Below are 10187 nucleotides of genomic sequence, written 5' to 3'. Positions count from 1 at the left end.
AGATGTACCTGGAATTAATGAGAGACATGTGTATCTTAGAATGTGGGACGTGTTACTAGGTGTCAGAGTGTACAGGAGTACCAGTGGAGTACTTGCATGGGAGTATCAGGGGTGTGCCTGGGGTGACAGGGGTGTGCCTGGGAATTGTGGAGGTGTACCTGGGTGTCATTAGTGTCCTGGGATTGTCAGTGAGGTGCCTGGCAGTGTCAGGTTTGTGTGGGTGTATGGGGATGGCCTGGGGTTGTCAGAGGTGTGTCTTGGGTGTGGGACATGTCTATGATTGTGAGAGTGTACCAGGGGATGTCAGTGGGTGCTTGGGGTGTCAGGTGGTGCCTGGGGTGTAAGGTGTTTTTGTGGGTGTCAGAGGTGTGCCTGGGGTAAGAGTGTGCCTGGGGATGTCAGGTGTGCCTGGGGTGTGTGAGAGTGTGCCTGGGCGTGTCGGTGGTTGCTTGGGGTGTCAGGTGTGCCTGTAGTGTCAGCGGTGTGACTGGGGGTGTCAGGGAGGTGTGCCAGGGAATGACGGTGGAGCCTGGGGTTGTCAAGGTGGCCTGGGGTGGTCAGAGGTGTGCCTGGGGTGGGGGTGTGCCTGTGGGGTGTCAGGGTGTGCCTGGGGTGGTCCTGGGTGTGCCTGGGGAGTGTCTAGGGTGTGCCTGGGGTGTTGGGGTGGCCTGGGGTGCCGGGAGGTGTGCCCTGGGGTGTTGGGAGGGTTTGCCTGGGGTGTCAGTGTGCCCAGGGGTGTCAGGGGTGTGCCTGGGGTGTCGGCAAGGTGTGTGCCTGGAGTGTCTGGGGTTGTGCTGGGGTGTCAGGGGTGTGCCTGGGGTGTGGTGCCTGGGAGTGTGAGAGTGTGCTGTGTCTGGGGTGGTGCCTGGCAGTGTCTGAGGGTGTGCCTGGCAGGGGGTCTGGGGGTGTGGCCTGGCAGTGTCAGCGGTGTGCCTGTGGTGTGTGGGTATGCCTGGGTGTTGAGCGTGTGTGAGGGAGTGACAGAGGGTGACGTAGGTGTCAGGGGTGTGCCTGGGGTGTGAGAGTGTGCCTGGGGTGTCTGCTGGTGTACCTGGGGAGTGTCAGAGGTGCACCTGGGGTTTCAGAGGTGTACTGGGGAGTATCAGAGTTGTAACAGGGTGTCAGTGGTGTACCTGGGGTGTCAGAGTGTGCCTGGGGAGTGTCGGAGGTGTGTGCTGGGAGTGTAGGAGTGTGCATGGGGTGTGGAGATGTGCCGGGAGTGTCAGAGGTGTGCCAGGTGTCAGGGGTGTGCCTGGGGTGTGAGTGGTGTGCACTGGGAGTGTCAGAGGTGTGCTTGGGGTGTCAGGGTGGACTTGGGAGGTGTCTGGGGTGCACCTTGGGTGTGGTGTGCCTGGGGAGTGTCTGGGGTGTATCTGGGGTATGTGGGGTGTGCACTGGGAGTGTCTGGGGGTGTGCCTGGGGATTATCAGAGTGTGCCTGGGGTTTCAGAGGTGTACCTGGGAGTGTCAGAGGTGTGCACCAGGGGTGTGAGTGGTGCACTAGGGAGTGTCAGAGGTGTGCCTGGGGAGTGTGAGGTGTGCCTGGGGTGTCTGAGGTGTGCCTGGGGGTGTCCAGAGGAGTGTAACTGGGGTGTCAGAGGTGTACCAGGAATGTCAGTGGAAGTACTTGGGGTGTCAAGGTGTGCCTGGGGAGTGTCAGAGGTGTACCTGGGGAGTGTCAGGGTGTGCTGGGAGTGTCAGAGGTGTACTGGGGTGTCAGAGGTGTGCCTGGGGTGTCCTGGGTGTGCCTGGGGTGTAAGTGTTACACTGGGGTGTGGGGGCCTTCTTAGGTGTTGGAGGTGTGCTGGGGTGGGGTGTGCTTGGAGTGTCAGAGGTGTGCTGGGGGTGTCAGCTCCTGGGGTGTCTGGGGTGTGCTTGGTGTCAGGGGTGTGCCTGGGGTGTCGGGGGTGTGCCTGGGGTGTGTGCCTGTGTGGGAGGCGGACCTGGGGTGTCAGAGGTGTGCCTGGGGTGGAGGTGGACAGGGGAGTGAGAAGATGTGTGTGGAGTGTCAGATGTGTGCCTAGGGGAGTGTCTGAGGTGTGCCTGGGGAGTGTTTGAGGTGGCACCAGGGTGTATGGGGTGTGCCTGGGGTGTCAGGGAACCAGGAGTGTCAGAGGTAGTACCTGGGAGTGTCAGAGGTGTGCCTGGGAGTGTCAGTGAGGGTGCCTGGGAGTCTCAAAGGGTGTACCTGGGGTGTCAGGTGTGCCTGGGAGTCTCAGAGTTAGACCAGGGGTGTCAGAGGTGTGCCTGGGAGTTTCAGAGGTGTGCCAGGGGTGTCGGTGAAGTGCACCTGGGAGTCTCAAAGGTGTCTGGTGTGCCTGTGGGATGTCTGAGAGGTGTACCTGGGAGTGTCAGAGGTGTGCCTGGGAGTGTGAAGTGTGCCTGGGAGTGTCAGGTGTGCCTGGCTGTGTCGGAGGTGTGCCTGGCAGTGTCAGCGGTGTGCCTGGGAGTGTCAGAGGTGCAGGGATGTCAGTGGAGTGCCTGGGGTGTCAAGGTGTGCCTGGGAGTGTCAGAGGTTTGCCTAGGAGTGTCAGAGGTGTAGCCTGGGGGTGTCAGGGTGTATCTGGGAGTGTCAGACATGCCTGGGTTTCAGTGTTGCCAGGGAATGTCAGTGGTGTGCCTGGGGTGTCAAGTGTGCAGGGAGTGTGTCAGAGGTGTGCCTGGGGTGTCAGGTGTGCCTGGGGAGTGTCAGAGGTGTGCTGGGTGTCAGAGGTGTGCCAGGGATTGTCAGGGGTGTGCCTGGGGTGTCAGAGTGTGCCTGGGAGTGTCTGGGGTGTGTCAGGGAATATCTGGGGTGTGCCTGGGAGTGTCTGGGGTGTACTGGGAGTGTCAGAAGTGTGCCTGGGAGTGTCAGAGGTGTGCCGGGGTGTCAGGGTTGTGCCAGGGGAGTGCCAGTGGGTGCCTGAGGAGTGTAGAGGTGTGCAGGGGGTGTCAGGAGGTGTACATGGGTGTCAGAGGTGTACCTGGCAGTGTCAGCGGTGTACCTGGGGGTGTCAGAGTTTGCCTGGGAGTGTCAGAGGTGTGCCTGGGAGTGTCAGGGGTGTACCTGGGAGTGTCAGAGGTGTCCTGGGGAGTGTCAGGGGGTGCCAGGAGTGTCAGTGGGTACCTGGGGAGTGTCAGAGGTGTGCCTGAGTGTCAGAGGTGTGCCTGGGGTGTCGAGATGTGTCTGGGAGTGTCAGAGGCGTGCCGGAGTGTTTGAGGTGTGCCTGGGGTGTGTGGGGGTGTGCCTGGGAGTGTCAGGAGGGAACCAGGGAGTGTCAGAGGTGTACCTGGGAGTGTCAGAGGTGTACCAGTGTCAGTGGGGTACCTGGAGTGTCAAAGGTGTGCCTGGGAGTGTCGGGTGTGCCTGGGAGGTTCAGAAGTGCCAGGGGTGTCAGAGGTGTACCTGGGGTTTCAGAAGTGTGCCCAGGGAGTGTCAGTGGAGTGCCTGGGAGTGTCAAGGTGTGTTGTCTGAGGTGTGCCTGGGGAGTGTCTGAGGTGTGCCTGGGAGTGTCAGGGAAACCAGGGTTGAAACAGGTGTGGCTGGAGTGTCAGAGGTGTGCCTGGGTGTCTGAGGGTGTGTCTGGGAGTGTCAGAGGTGTGCCAGGGAGTGTCAGAGGATGCCTGGGAGTGTCAGAGGTGTGCCTGGGGGTCAGAGGGTGCCTGGGAGTGTCAGGAGTGTGCCAGAGGTGTGTCAGAGGTGTGCCTGCGAGTGTCGGAGGTGTGCCTGGGGTGTCTAGAGGTGTGCCTGGGAGTGTCTGGGGTGTACCTGGGGTGTTTGAGGTGTGCCTGGGAGTGTCAGAGGTGTGCCTGGGAGTGTGAGAAGTGTGCCTGGGAGTGTCGGAGGTGTGCCTGGGAGTGTCGGAGGTGTGCCTGGCAGTGTCAGCAGTGTGCCTGGGGTGTCAGAGGTGTACCTGGGAGTGTCAGTGGAGTGCATGGGAGTGTCAAGGTGTGCCTGGGGAGTGTCAGAGGTGTGCCTGGGAGTGTCAGAGGTGTGCACAGGGAGTGTCAGGGGTGTATCTGGGAGTGTCAGGCGTGTGCCTGGGAGTGTCAATGGTGTGCCAGGGATGTCAGTGGCGTGCCTGGGAGTGTCAGAGTGTGCCTGGGGTGTCAGAGGTGTGCCTGGGAGTGTCAGGAGGTGTGCCTGGGAGTGTCAGAGGTGTACCTGGGAGTGTCAGGGTGTGCCTGGGAGTGTCAGGGGTTGTACCTGGGAGTGTCAGAGGTGTGCCTGGGAGTGTGTCAGGGGTTGTACCAGTGTCAGTGGTGTGCCTGGGGGTGTCAGAGGTGTGCCTGGGGTGTCAGAGGTGTACATGGAGTGTCAGGAGGTGTACTGGGAGTGTCAGAGGGTGTGCCTGGGGTGTCAGAGGTGTACCTGGGAGTGTCAGAGGTGTGCCTGGGGTGTCAGAGGTGTGCCTGGAGTGTCAGAGGTGTGCCTGGGGAGTGTCAGGGGTGTGCCAGGGAGTGTCAGTGGAGTGCCTGGAGTGTCAGGAGATGTGCCGGAGTGTCAGAGGTGTGGCTGGGTGTCAGAGGTGTGCCTGGGTGTCAGAGGCGTGCCTGGGGTGTCGGAGGTGTGCCTGGGGTGTGGGGTGTACATGGGGTGTCGGAGTGTGCTTGGGAGTGTCGGAGGAGTGTCAGGGTGTGCTTGGGAGTGTCTGGGGGTGTGCCGGAGTGTCAGAGGTGTGCCTGGGGAGTGTCAGAGGTGTGCCTGGGGTGTCAGAGGTGTGCCTGGGGTATCAGGGGTGTAACAGGGGGTGTCAGTGGAGTGCCTGGGGTGTCAGGTGTGCCTGGGAGTGTCGGAGGTGTACCTGGGGAGTGTAGAGGTGTGCATGGGGAGTGTCGGAGGTGTGCCTGGGAGTGTCAAGGTGTGCTTGGGGAGTGTCAGAGGGTGTGCCTGGAGTGTCAGCGGTGTGCCTGGAGTGTCAGAGGTGTGCCTGGGAGTGTCAGAGGTGGACTTGAGAGTGTCAGAGGTGCACCTTGGGTGACTGGTGTGCCTGGGAGTGTCTGGGTGTCTGGGGTATGTGGGGTGTGCCTGGGAGTGTCTGGGGGTGTGCCTGGGAGTATCAGAGGTGTGCCTGGGGTTTCAGAGGTGTGCCTGGGAGTGTCAGAGGTGTGCCAGGGGTGTCAGTGGTGTGCCTGGGTGTCAGAGGTGTGCCTGGGGTGTCAGGAGTGTGCCTGGGGTGTCTGGTGTGCCTGGGAGTGTCAAGTGTGCCGGAGTGTCAGAGTGCCTTGAGTGTCAGAGGTGCACCTCGGGTGACTGAGGTGTGCCGGGAGTGTCTGAGGTGTGCCTGGCAGTGTGAGGTGCCTGGCAGTGTCTGGGGTGTGCCTGGCAGTGTCAGCGTTGTGCCTGGGGTGTGGTGTGCCTGGGAGTGTGGGCGTGTATCAGGGGAGTGACAGAGGGGTACCTGGGAGTGTCAGAGGTGTGCCTGGGAGTGTGATGTGCCTGGGGTGTCTGCCGTGGCCTGGAGTGTCAGGGGTGCCTGGGAGTGTCAGGGGTGTACCAGGAGTGTCAGTGGAGTACCTGGGAGTGTCAGAGGTGTGCCTGGGGGTGTCGGGTGTACATGGAGTGTCAGAGGTGTGCCTGGCAGTGTCAGAGTGTGCCTGGGAGTGTCAGAGGTTTGCAAGTGTCAGAGGTGTGCCTGGGGAGTGTCAGAGGTGTGCCTGGGGAGTGTCAGAGGTGTGCCTGGAGTGTCAGGGGTGTACCAGGGGTGTCTAGTGGAGTGCCTGGGAGTGTCAGAGATGTGCCTGGGAGTGTCAGAGGGTGTGCCTGGGGATGTCAGGTGTGGGAGTGTCAGAGGTGTGCCTGGGGAGTGTCAGAGGTGTGCCTGGGAGTGTAGGGGTGTGCATGGGGTGTCGGAGGTGTGCTTGGGGAGTGTCAGTGCCTGGGGAGTGTCAGGGGTGTGCCTGGGGGTGTCTGGGGTGTGCTGGAGTGTCTGAGGTGTGCCTGGGTGTCAGAGGTGTGACCTGGGGTGTCAGGGTGTGCCTGGGGTGTCAGGGTGTGCCAGGGAGTGTCAGTGGGTGCCTGGAGGTGTCAGAGGTGTGCCTGGTGTCGAGTGTGCCTGGAGTGTGGGGGTGTGCATGGGGAGTGTCGGAGATGTGCTTGGGGAGTGTCAGGAGGTGCCTGGGGTGTCAGAGGTGTGTCTTGGGGAGTGTCAGAGGTGTGCCTGGGAGTGTCAGCGGTGTGCCTGGGAGTGTCAGAGTGTGCCTGGGGAGTGTCAGAGGTGGACTTGAGAGTGTCAGAGGTGCACCTTGGGTGACTGAGGTGTGCCTGGGGAGTGTCTGGGGTGTATCTGGGGAGTATCTGGGGTGTGCCTGGGGTGTCTGGGGTGTGCCTGGGGAGTATCAGGAGGTGTGCCTGGGGTTTCAGAGGTGTGCCTGGGAGTGTCAGAGGTGGCACCAGGTGTCAGTGGAGTGCCTGGGAGTGTCAGAGGTGTGCCTGGGGGTGTCGGAGGTGTGCCTGGGAGTGTCTGAGGTTTGCCTGGGAGTGTCAGGGTGTGCCTGGGGAGTGTCAGAGTGCACTTGAGGTGTCAGAGGTGCACCTCGGGTGACTGAGGTGTGCCTGGGAGTGTCTGGTGTGCCTGGCAGTGTCTGAGGTGTGCCTGGCAGTGTCTGGGGTGTGCCTGGCAGTGTCAGCGTTGTGCCTGGGAGTGTCAGCGGTGTGCCTGGGAGTGTTAGACGTGTATCAGGGAGTGACAGAGGAGTACCTGGGGTGTCAGAGGTGTGCCTGGGGTGTGAGAAGTGTGCCTGGGGTGTCTGCCGTGTGCCTGGGAGTGTCAGAGGTGTGCCTGGGGTTTCAGGGGTGTGACCAGGGACTGTCAGTGGAGTACCTGGGGAGTTAGAGGTGTGCCTGGGAGTGTCAGAGATGGCACCTGAGTGTCAGAGGTGCAGGGGAGTGTCAGAGGTGTGCCTGCAGTGTCGGAGGTGCCTGGGAGTGTCTGGGGTGTATCTGGGGAGTATCTGGGGTGCTGGAGTGTCTGGGGTGGCCCTGGGGGTGTCAGGTGTGCCTGTGGGTTTCAGGGTGTGCCTGGGTGTCAGTGAAGTACCTGGGAGTCTCAAGGTGTGCCTGGGGTATCAGAGGTGTACCTGGGAATATCAGGAGGTGTACCTGGGAATATCGGAGGTGTGCCTGGGGAGTGTCAGAGTGTGCCTGGGGTGTCGGAGGTGCCTGGGAGTCTCACAGGAGTACATGGGATTGTCAGAGCTGTGCCTGGCAGTGTCAGAGGTGTGCCTGGAGTGTCAGAGATGTGCCTGGGTGTCAGAGGTGTATCTGGGAGTGTCGGACGTGTGCCTGAGTGTCAGAGTGTGAGGAATGCCAGTGGAGTGCTGGAGTATCAGAGTTGACCTGGGGGTGGAGTGTGCCTGGGTGTCAGGTGTGCCTGGGTGTCATGGGAGTACCTGGGATTGTCAGAGGTGTACCCAGTGTCAGAGTTGTACCTGGGAGTGTCAGAGATGGACCTGGGGAGTTCAGAGGTGTATCTTGGAGTGTCGGACATGTACCTATGATTGTCAGAAGTGTGCCAGGGAATGTCAGTGGAGTACTTGGGGAGTGTCAGGGGTGCCTGGGAGTGTCAGAGGTGTGCCTTGAGTGTCAGAGGTGTGCCTGGGGTATAGAGGTGTACCTAGGAATGTCAGGTGTGCCTGGGGAGTGTGAAAGTGTGCCTGGGCGTGTCGGAGGTGTGCTTGGGGTGTCAGGTGTGCCTGGCAGTGTCAGGGTGTGGCTGGGTGTCAGAGGTGTGCCAGGGAATGACAGTGGAGTGCCTGGGGTGTCAAGGTGTGCCTGGGGTGTCAGAGGTGTGCCTGGGGTGTCAGAGTGTGCCTGGAGTGTCAGAGGTGTGCCTGGGGTGTCAGGAGTGTGCCTGGGTGTCTAGGTGTGCCTGGGGAGTGTGAAGTGTGCCTGGGGTGCCGGGTGTGCCTAAGAGTGTTGGAGGTGTGCCTGGGAGTGTCAGAGGTGTGCTTGGGAGTGTCAGAGTGTGCCTGGGGTGTCAGCGGTGTGCCTGGGAGTGTCTGAGGTGTGCCTGGGGTGTCAGAGGTGTGCCTGGGGTGTCGGAGGTGTGCCGGTGTGAGGTGTGCCTGGTGTCTGGGTGGCCTGGCGGTGTCTGGGGTGTGCCTGGCAGGTCTGAGGTGTGCCTGGTGTCAGCGGTGTGCCTGGCAGTGTCAGCAGTGTGCCTGGGTGTTAGACGTGTGTCAGGGGTGACAGAGGTACCTAGGAGTGTCAGAGGTGTGCCTGGTGTGAGAAGTGTGCTGGGGTGTCTGCCGTGTGCCAGGTGTCAGAGGTGTACCTGGGGTGTCAGAGGTGTGCCTGGGGAATTTCAGAGGTGTGCAGAGTGTCAGTGGGTGCCAGGTGTCAGAGGTGTGCCTGGGGTGTCAGGTGTGCCTGGGTGTAAGAGTGTGCATGGGGTGTCGGAGATGTGCTTGGGGAGTGTCAGGGGTGTGCTTGGGGTGTCAGAGGTGTGCCAGTGTCAGCGGTGTGCCTGGGAGTGTCAGAGGTGTGCCTGGGAGTGTCAGGGTGGACGAGGAGTGTGCACTTGGGTGAGCTGAGGTGTGCCTGGGGAGTGTCTGGGGTGTGTCTGGGGAGTGTCTGAGGTGTGCCTGGGGTGTCAGGGTGCCTGGGATGTCAGAGGTGTGCCTGGGGTTTCAGGGGTGTGCCTGGGAGTGTCAGAGGGTGTGCCAGGGTGTGGTGCCTGGGGTGTCAGAGGTGTGCCTGGGGTGTCAGGTGTGCCAGTGTCTGAGGTGTGCCTGGAGTGTCAGAGGTGTGGCACGAGTGTCAGAGGTGTACCAGGGAATGTCAGTGGAGTGCCTGGGAGTGTCAGGGGTGCCTGGGGTGTCAGAGGTGTGCCTGGGAGTGTCAGGGGTGCCTGGGGTGTCAGAGGTGGCACTGGGGGTGTGGGGTGTGCCTGGAGTGTCCTGGGGTGTGCCTGGGGAGTGTGGAGGTGTGCCTGGGGGTGCAGGTGTGCCTAAGGTGTTGGAGTGTGCCTGGGTGTCAGGAGGTGTGCTTGGGGAGTGTCAGAGGTGTGCCTGGGGGTGTCAGCTGATAGCCTGGGTGTCTGAGGTGTGCTTGGGGGTGTCAGGGGTGTGCCTGGGAGTGTCGTGGGGTGTGCCTGAGTGTGAGATGTGCCTGGGGGTGTGGGAGCGGACTGGGGTGTCAGTGCCTGGGGTGTGGGGGTGGCCAGGGTGAAAGATGTGTGCCTGGGGTGTCAGATGTGTGCCAGGGGGTGTCTGGGTGTGCCTGGGGTGTTGGTGTGCCGGGGTGGTATGAGGTGTGCCTGGGGTGTCAGGGAGAACCAGGGGTTGTTCAGAGGGGTTGCTGGGTGTCAGAGGTTGCCAGGGTGTCAGTGGGGTGCCTGGGGTCTCAAGGTGTGCCTGGGGATCGGAGGTGTACCTGGGAGTCTCAGGAGTTGGACCAGGAGTGTCAGAGGATTGCCTGGGGTTTCAGAGGTGTGCAGGGGTGTCAGTGAAGTGCCAGTCTCAAGGTGTCTGAGGTGTGCCTGGGGTGTCTGGGGTGTGCCTGGGGTGTCAGAGGTGTGCCTGGGTGTGAGAGTGTGCCTGGGGGAGTGTCAGGTGTGCCTGGCTGTGTCAGGTGTGCCTGGCAGTGTCAGCGTGTGCCTGGGAGTGTCAGGGTGTGCAAGGGAATGTCAGTGGGTGCCTGGGGAGTGTCAAGGTGTGCCTGGGAGTGTCAGGGTTTACCTAGGAGTGTCAGAGGTGTGCCTGGGTGTCAGAGGTGTCTGGGTGTGTAGACATGTGCAGTTTCAATGGTGTGCGAGGGATGTCAGTGGCGTGCCTGGGAGTGTTGGTGCCTGGGATTGTCAGGGTGTGCCTGGGAGTGTCAGAGGTCCTGGGAGTGTCAGAGGTGTGCCAGTGTCAGAGGTGTGCAGGGGTGTCAGAGGTGTGCCTGGGGTGTCGGAGTGTGCCTGGGGGTGTCTGGGGTGTGTCAGGGATATCTGGGTGTGCCTGGGGTGTCTAGGGGTGTGCCTGGGGTGTCAGAGTGTGCCTAGGGTGTCAGGGGTGTGCCTGGGAGTGTCAGTTGGACTAGGGGTGCCAGTGGAGTACCTGAGAGTGTCAGAGGTGTGCCTGGGGAGTGTCGGAGGTGTGCATGGGTGTCAGTGTGCCTGGCAGTGTCAGCGGTGTGCCTGGGAGTGTCAGAGGTTTGCCTGGGGTGTCAGGGTGTGCCTGGGATGGGGTTTGCCTGGGAGTGTCAGGGTGCCTGGGAGTGTC

Source organism: Homarus americanus, unplaced genomic scaffold, assembly GCF_018991925.1.
Source record: "Homarus americanus isolate GMGI-L3 unplaced genomic scaffold, GMGI_Hamer_2.0 scaffold56241, whole genome shotgun sequence".
Classification (NCBI taxonomy): Eukaryota; Metazoa; Arthropoda; class Malacostraca; order Decapoda; family Nephropidae; genus Homarus; species Homarus americanus.
The sequence above is the reverse complement of the archived record's forward strand: the minus strand, read 5'-3'. Positions refer to the sequence as shown.